The following is a 9,411-nucleotide window of genomic DNA, read 5'->3' as shown; positions in this document are numbered from 1 at the left end:
CTCCCCGCTCTGTCTCTGGTGAATCCTCTCACCCTCCGCATCTCTGGCCTGTACCCCAGTTCTATATGAATAAATAAATAAATCTTTAAAAAAAAAAACTCTTTAAATAATACAAGTCAATACAATCACCAGTGTTTCTGTATTCCTTCAGGTATACCCCTTAATTTTTTATGATTATACATTTAGAATGTCATTTTGCAAAACTGGAGGCAGAGTATGAGGAAATGAATAGCAACAACCAACCATAAAGCTATAGCCTTGTTCTGTGATATTAAATAATCGAGGGTGAAATTTTATCAGCTTAGTGCCTTCTAGAATTTGATTCAATAGCAGAAACAAGTTCCTGCAATCTGGCTACAAGTATGCAATCAACTGGGAGGTCATTCTTTATAATTTCCTAAGAAGATCAGTGCAGGGGGAAAATAAACACATACACAGAAAAAGCTAAATGTATCCACTAATCAATCTAGTGGGGTTATGGGCTGCATGCTTGCGTTCCCCCAAATGGTATATGCTAAAACTCGAGCACCTAGTGTGATGATATTTGATGGTAGCACCTTTGGGAAACAACTGGGTTTAGGAAGATCACTATATGGAGTCCTCATCATGTGATTAAGTGTCCTTTTAAGAAGAGAAAGAGTAGAATCACTCTTTGTCTCCCCCTCTCCTCCTTTTCTTCTCTATTAGCACCCTGATCTTGGACTTTCCATCCTCCAGAGCTGTGAGAAATATGTATGTTGCCTAAGCAGTAATTGTTTTAGCACAGTCAGAACTTGCCAAAACAATTAGTAGTCAATTTTTAAAAAAATTTATTTTGGGCCCTCCCTGCTGGCGCAAAGGGTTAAAGCACAACACTAAGAAGCTAAGGCCACTTCAGCATGAGTTCGATCCCCTGCCCTGGAGGTGACCACATGGTCTGAGGCCTCTCAAACTCGCCCACTGCTCTCCTCAGCAGTGTACTTCATCTATCTTGCCTGTTCTGCTCTCCACTTTGTCTCTGGTGAAGCCTCTTACTGCCCGTGTACCTCTGGCCCATCAGCTCTGTATACATAAATAAATCTTTAAAAAAAAAAGATTTATTGGCCCTCCCTGGTGGTGCATTGGGTTAAAGCACAGCACTAAGAAGCTAAAGCCACTTTGCATGAGTTCGAACCCCACCTGCCCTGGAGGTGACCACATGGCGTGGCAGACCTCTCCTGGCCCGCCCGCTGCTCCCCTCAGCAGTGTACTTTGTCGATCTGCCTGTTCTGCTCCCCACTCTGTCTCGGGTGAATCCTCTCATCGCCCCCTCATCTCTGGCCTGTACCCCAGTCTGTGTGCATAAATAAATCTTTAAAAAAAATTTATTTATGCATACAAGACCTGGGGTGTAGGCTAGAGGGGTCGGGGTGAAAGGATTCATCAGAGTCATAGTGAGTCTCTGCACCAATGTGGAGCAGCACAGGCAGATCTATTGAAATACCCTGCTGAGGGGAACAGGGCGGAGACAGAAGAGTTCTGCTGAGCCATGTGGGTCAGCTCCCTGGCTGGGTGGAACTCATGCTGCAGTGGCTGCAGATAGCTTGACAGCACTGTAACTTTAACCCCTGCACCACAAGGGAGGCCAGGTAGTAGCCAAATTTTAAGAGCTAATATACCAATATACCTTGCTAAAAATTGTTCAGATTTCTTACAATCTTAGTTTCTTCAACTTCTTTTTAGCACAAATTAAAATTCACATTTTTGTGTAGCTTAGCAAATTTTGTTTAGCAACTAGACATGGAATTTTCCAGTTTATAGGTTTTCCCCCTATACTTATTACATATCAAATATATTTTTTATTTAACATTATACTAGCTTAACCAAAATTTAAAAGTGACAACTGTGAATTAGGAAGGTTATTTTGAAAAAGTAAGACAAAACATCTCCCCTATTCTGGATTATTAGAATATATTTGTGTCACACAAAGCTAAACTGAAAATTACCATAAAGTATGACAAGGTTGCAATAAAGATGTGTTGGTTTGTAAGGGTGCCATGGAAGAAAAGCATGTAGGTGACACTGATGGGTAGGTGTTTGGGGTGACATCCCATTGACTCGATTTTTAACAACTACCTTTTTGAGTTTTTTTTAAAAAAGATTTGTTTATTTATACATACAAACATTTTGACCTGAGATGTCCCAGACAAACATTTTGAAGAAACTTTCATGATTATGTTCTGTGATCTTTATGCATTTTAATGCTTATGTTTGCAAAGTAGTGAAGTCCTTAAAAAGTCCTATGATTGCATAGAGAAAATAGAAAAGTAACAAAGGAAACCTTTAGTAGTTAGATAGAAGAAAATAATAGAATCTAAATTGCTGGCGTTCAGCTCCCGCTAAGGTAGGGCCTTAAGGTAGGATGGTGACAGTGGTGAAAGCGGTGAAAGTAAGGGGAGAGAGAATGAGGGAAAACAAGGATACGAAGACACTTGATCAGGGTGAAAGCATCTTCTTTCTTCCTTCTTTATTGTCTCAGCAGGTCTTTATTTACACATTGCAAGCAAGTGGTGGGATTACATCAGTGTGTGCACAAAGCAGAAAGATAACAATCATCCCATTTTTCTTAAAGACAGCTCAGGGTCTTTTTGGCCTCTTGCTAAGACTGATCTTCATCATTTATTAATAAAAAGTACAATTAATACACCAAATGTTCCTATTGTGATCAGTCATCAATAAACAAAATGTTTCTATGGTGATCAGTCAGCAATTACAATTTAAACAATAATTTTGCTAATAACTTAATGAACATACACATCTTAAAGGTACAGGATCTAATGTTAAGAAACTAGGAGTCAGGAAAATACCAATGCCAAGTGCACTGACATTTCCTGCCCCTAAGGAAAATCTTTTTTTGACCTACAAAAGGAACTTCTATTAATCACTATTCCTGTAATTGTTTTGTCAACCTAGTCTTTATATCTAACATGAGAATTAGGAGAAAATATCTTTCCTTATATGGTCACTGATTATTATCCTATTAATCTTATCTAAGAAACCTTTCAATGTGAAAAAAGGTGGGAGTGAAAGTTAAGGGAAAGGGTAGGAGGAAAACATTATAACAACGCTATTACTTAAAAGGAAACTGTTACTTAAAACTATAGATCTCTTATTAAGGTCTGGGCAGGAAATGATTACAGCCTTTGGTTCCCAGAATTCTTGGTACATGACATGTCTCTTGTTATTGTGGGAACTAGATTTGTGCCAGCACCCTCAAGCAGATAAATACTATTTTGCAATGTTCTGTGCTGTTCTGTGTACAGTGTCACTGTTATCCAATCAGTCATAAAGTCATTATTAATTCTGTATTGACTGCATATTTTGACAATTGCTATGCTTCTTGGAAACGGCCATAAGCAAACTACAAGAATCCAGCAGGAACCAGCTGTGGAATTTCCTGACTTTTCAGGATTTAACCTGTTGTGCCACCAGGGAGGGCCCTCTACTTTTAATTTTTAAAGGAAACTACATTGAATTCCATAGTGGATATACTAACTTACATGGATCCCTTCAACAACCTTAAGGGTTTCCTTTCTTCCACATTGTCACTAACAGTGTAATGTCTTGTCTTTTTGATAACCACCATTCTAACAGATATGAGGTGATATCTCATTTGATTTTCACTTTCCCCAATGATTAATGTTCTGAGCATCTTTTCATGTACCTGTTATCCCTCTTAGGAAAAATGTCTATCCAGATTCTTTGTTTAAATTAGATTATTATTTTAACCATAGAGTTGTTTGTTCCTCATATATTTTAGATATTAACCCCTAATCAGATAGATGATTTAAAAATATTTTCTCCCATTCTTTAGGCTGACTTTTTATTTTGTGGATGGTTTCCTTTGTTGTGCAGTCTTGTATTTAATGTAGTACACCACTTGCTTATTTTTACTTTGGTCACTTTTAAAGGCTTATGGTGTTAAATCTAAAATATCACTACCAGGACTGATGTCAGAGAAGTTACCACCTATATTTTCTTCTAGAAAGTTTATGGTTTTAGGTCTTATGTTAAACTCTTTATACCACACATAGAACTCACTCAAAAAGGATTAAAGTAGTAGCCTAAATTAATTCTTTAGTATGTGGCTGTTAAGTTTGCTATCACTGTTAATCAGAGGCTGTTTTTCCCCACTGCAGATCTTGCCTCCTTTGTCACCATATTAAATGGGATTATTTCTGGGTTCTCTTGTCTATTCAGATGATATGTATGTCTGTTTTTATACCAATATCAAGCTGTTTAGATTATTATAACTTTGTGATATAGTTTGAAATCAAATAGTGTGAAGCTTCTGTTTTTGTTCTTTTCAAAATTGCTGTGGCTTATTTACTCCTTGGTTAAATTTATCGGTATCTTATTTTGGTGCAAAAATAATGTGGTATATATTTTTTTGGAAATGACATGGTTGTCTTAATTTTTCTTTCTGATAGCTTTTCAAGGAATGCAATAAGTTTTTGCATAATGCTATAGGGTCCTGAAACTGCTAAGTTCATTAATTAGTTCTAATAGTTTTTGATGGAATTTTAGTATTTTCCATTATTATTTGCAAATAATGACAGTTAAATTTCTATTTTTTCTCTTATTCCTCTGACTAGGGCTTTGATATATTGAATGCAAGTGACAAAATGGAACCCATGTCTTATTTTAATCTCAAAGGACAGTCTTTTAGCATTTTATTAATAACTATGATTCTAGCTGTGGGCTTGTCATATATGGTCTTTATTAAATTCTAGTACAGCCTCTCTATACTCAGTTTTTAGGAGTTTTTTTTTTTTTTTTTTTTAAGATTTGTTTATGCTTACAGAACAGGGATATAGGCCAGGGGTGTGGTGGATGAGATGATTCACCAAAGACGGAGCAGAACAGGCAGATTGTCTAACTACACTACTGAGGGTAGCAGTAGGCAGGTCAGAAGAGGTCTGCCATGCCATGTGGGTCAGCTTCCTAGCTGGGGATTGAACTGGTGCTGCAGTGGCTTTGTAGAGCCTCATAACGTGGTGCTTTAACCTGTTGTGCCACAAGGGAGAGCCCTTGTAAGAGTTTTTAATCATACAGTTTTTAAGAGGTTTAAATGTTGAATTTTGGGCCTTCCCTGCTAGTGCAGCAGGTTAAAGTGCAGGATAGCGAAGCTGGCCAAGGCCACTTCGGTGCAAGTTCGATCCCTGTCCCAGAGGTGACCCACATGGTGCAGCAGACCTCTTCTGTCTTGCTCCCTGCTCTCCTCATCAGTGTGCTTCGTCCATCTGCCTGTTCTGCTCCCCACTCTATCTTTGGCGAATCCTCTCACTGCCCCTGCACCTCTGGCCTGTACCCCAGTTCTGTATGCATAAATAAATAAATCTTTAAAAAAACATTGGATTTTTATCAAATGCTTTTTTCTGCACCTACTGAGATAATTTTATTAACTGAATATATCACAGTGACTCATTTGCTGATTCTAAACCATACTTGCAAATGAATAAATTGATTTGATTTGATATATGATACATTTGGTTATGGTATATGATGCAAATTATCTCTTTAAATTTGACCTGTAATATTTTATTGAGGATTTCTGCCTGCAATTTTCTTAAGGAATTCTTGTCTGGTTTTGGTAATCAGTGTAATGTTGGTCTCATAAAAAGAGCTTGGAAGTGTTATTTGTGAGAGGATGAGAAGGATTTGTATTAATATTTATTTGGATGTCTAGTGGAGTTCATAAGGGAAGCTGTCTGGTCATGGGCATATGTTTGGAAGTATTTCATGACAGATTCAACTTAATATCTGTGTAGAGCTACTGTTTCTTCATGATTCAGTCATATTTGTTTGGCTTTATGTTTCTAGGAATTTATGAGTTTCTTAAAAGTTACCTATTTTTTTGGGCATATAGTTGTTCATATTAGTCAAATGAAATGTTGTATTTCACTTTGTGTCAGTTGTGACATTCCTCTTTCCCTTCTGATTTCTTTGAATTCTCTTTTTTTCCTTGGCCATCTGTGCTAATGTCAATTTTGTTTATCTTTTCAAAGAAAAAGAAAGCTAAGAGGTGTTATTCTTAGTTTCACTAGTCTTTTCTGTTGTCTTTTTAGTTTCTTTCATTTATTTCCTCAGTCATCTTTGCTACTTCCTTCTTATTCTAGCTTAGTGCTTTCTTTGTCCTACTTTTCCCTGCTGTTTTGAGGGATAAATGGATGTTTATTTAAAAATTTCCTTGTCACTCGAGATTGTCACTAATCTTTATGAACTTCCCTCTTGGAACTGCTTTTACTGCATTGCGTAGCTTTGGTATATTGTGTTTTTCATTTGCATTTGTCTCAAGGTATTATTTGATTTCTTATTTGTTTTCTTTTAAATTCATTGTTCAGTATCATGTTGTATAGTCTCTAAATACTGGTGAATGTTCCAGGTTTCTCTTATTTCTAGGTTCCTACCATTTTTGTAGGAAAAGATGTTTGTTATTCCAGTCTTTAAAAAATTTATGTGACTGGTTTTATGAACTGACATGTGATGTATTTTGGAGAATATTTCATATGTGCTTGAGGAATATATTTACTTGCTTTGCAATAGAATGCTCGCATATTATCTCTAAGTGCACTTTGTCTAGTTACATTTGAGGACAATGGTTCCTTATTTATTTTGTTTGATCTAATCATTGAAAAAGTAGGGCACTAAAGTCCCTTGCTATTAGTGTATTACTCTTCCCCCCCCTCAGTTCTATAAATATCCTCTTATGTATTTAGGGGTTGAATGATAAAGAAATAAGCACTTCAACTGAAAGGTATTTTTTTTTTCTGCTATTAAGTTCACTAGTTAGCAATATCTTTTATTTCTGGCATTGAACATTTCCAGTCTAAAAATTCCACTGATTCTTACTTCTATTTTTATTTCTCTGCTAAAATTTTTATTTTTTTCATTGTAATATAGTTTATTCATTATGGTTACCTTTTATCTGTGATTACTTTGAAAATTTATCAATTTTAGGACAATTTTAATATTCAAAAGGTAAAAATAAAATAATTGTAAAGTAAAAAAAATTTACTTTCAAAAAAGTAAAAAAAAAGTTTACAAACCTACCCTTGTATAACTCATATTAACCATTGTGACTATGTCTTTCATATACCCTCCACAAAAATGTGTAAGTATATGTAGGACTTTTATCACTTTTTATAAATCAAATGGGCTAAATATAATTACTGTTATGAATCTTATATTTTCTTACTAAAATATTTAGGACAAATCTTTCAAAATCAGTTTTTATAGCATGATATCATTCTTTACACTAATGCAATATTCTATGGCACAAATGAAATTTTGTTTTCTGCTGTTTATTGAGATCCTGGAGGCTGAAGGTTTGTGTGTATCTCCTGTTTGCAATATTTTTTACTACCTGCTTTAAGTGTTTTCTTCTTCGTTATATTGCAGAAATATATTTTAATGTAACTCCATCTTTTAGTATAAAAATTTAAACCTTTCATATGTGATGTAATGCTACACATTATATTTATATCTACCACCTTCCTGTACTTTTAATTATTTTACTGAAAAAAATTAATGGTTTAATCAAATTCTAGTTCTGTCTACTATTAGATTTGCCCTTACCAATATAGCAAAATTTATTGTATTTATATTGTAAAAATAATATGCTACTCTTGATTTCCAGTAACTTTCATTCACAGGGTTAAGTAAATACAATTACCTAATTCTTTCTTGGCCTCTTAGGGACTAGGGAAGTGGTCACTTTCAGTGACCTATGTCAGTCTTTGCTTATAACTCCAAAGATCTGTCATACCTTTTCCCAGTATTTTCCACTTTCTGTCCTTGCCTCATTCTATCTGACAGTTAGGTCTGGGCTCTGACCTAGTGCCATAGAGACAAAGTTCCATACAAATGCTCATATCTGGACATAAAGACAGTCTAGCATCTCATTTTCCCACAGTGGTGATAAGCCACTGTGGAGCAGAAGAAGTCACTTTTATATCTCCTTCCACAGTTTAGTAGGTGTATGTATGTATATATGTATTTTTATATATGTACACACATACACATACAATAATTGTGACAAGCACATATACATATATAATGTAGGGATTTAATTGTGATGGCTTAGTTGCTAAAAATATTGTCATTCTGTATAAACTGACACATGCCTGTGTATTTAAGTTCATTTAATACTGAAGTTAATGTTTCAGTTAATATTACTATATGGAAATGCCTGGATATGCAGTAGATATAACCCTTTCCATCATCATTAGCTCATATGTCAATCTTCATGATGTGTATTTATATTATATATTGAAATATGACCACATCAATCTAAACTTTTTAAGCTCATTCTGAGTTTATCATCTAAAACAATATGTACATTTATATTTTTAGCCTAGGAATATTTCTTAAAACAATTTTTGTAATTAAATATAATATGGAGCAAGAGATCAGTTCTTTTTAGTCCACATTTTTTTGTTTTTTAAAGACTTTTAAAAAAGATTTATTTATTTATGCATACAGAACTGGGGTATAGGCTAGAGGTGCAGGGGCTCTGAGAGGATTCACCAGAGACAGCGGGGAGCAGGACAGACTCACTGTTGAAGTACACTGCTGAGGAGAGCAGTGGGTGGACCAGGAGAGGTCTGCCGCACCATGTGGGTCGCCTCCATGGTGGGGACTGACCTCATGCTGAAGTGTCTTTGCTTCTTAGTGCTGCGCTTTAACCTACTGCGCCACCAGGGAGGGCCATGTCCACTTCTTTTTTAAAGATTTATTTATGCATACAGAACTGGGGTACAGGTCAGAGGTGCAGGGGCGGTGAGAGGATTTATCAGAGACAGAGTAGGGAGCAGAACAGGCAGATATAACGAAATACACTGCTGAGGGGAGCAGCGGGCAGGTCAGGTGAGGTCTGCTACACCATGTGGATTAGCTCTCTGGCCGAGGATCAAATTCATGCTGAAGGACTGTGATAGATTCATAGTGCTGTGCTTTAACCTGTTGCACCACCAGGGAGAGCCCCTCTGCTTTTTTTTTTTTTTTTAATTTTTTTCCTTTTATTATTATTTTTTTTTACATCATTCTTCATTTTGTATATTTTTTTCATCTCGGTTGTAATCCCCATGGACTTCCTGCCACCAATTTACCCAATGTGTCATCACCATAGTCCGGTGTACTCTTCCTACCCCACCCCCAGTTTTGACCCTATTCCCTCTCCATCCTGTAAAATGTCTGTGGTATGTAATTAATTATTCATTGTTTTTCATTTTTTTCTTTATTCCAATTGGCTTTTATTTTTTTCCTGTTCCAGCATTTTTCTTTTTCTTTCTGGCTTATTTCACTGAGCATGATCCCTTCCAGCTCCATCCATGTTGCTGCAAAAGGCATGAGTTGATATTTTTGATTGCTGAGTATTATTCCATTATATAT

The sequence above is a fragment of the Condylura cristata genome, unplaced genomic scaffold, assembly GCF_000260355.1.
Source record: "Condylura cristata isolate star-nosed mole 26May11 unplaced genomic scaffold, ConCri1.0 scaffold00023, whole genome shotgun sequence".
Lineage (NCBI taxonomy): Eukaryota > Metazoa > Chordata > Mammalia > Eulipotyphla > Talpidae > Condylura > Condylura cristata.
Note: the sequence above shows the minus strand (reverse complement) of the source record.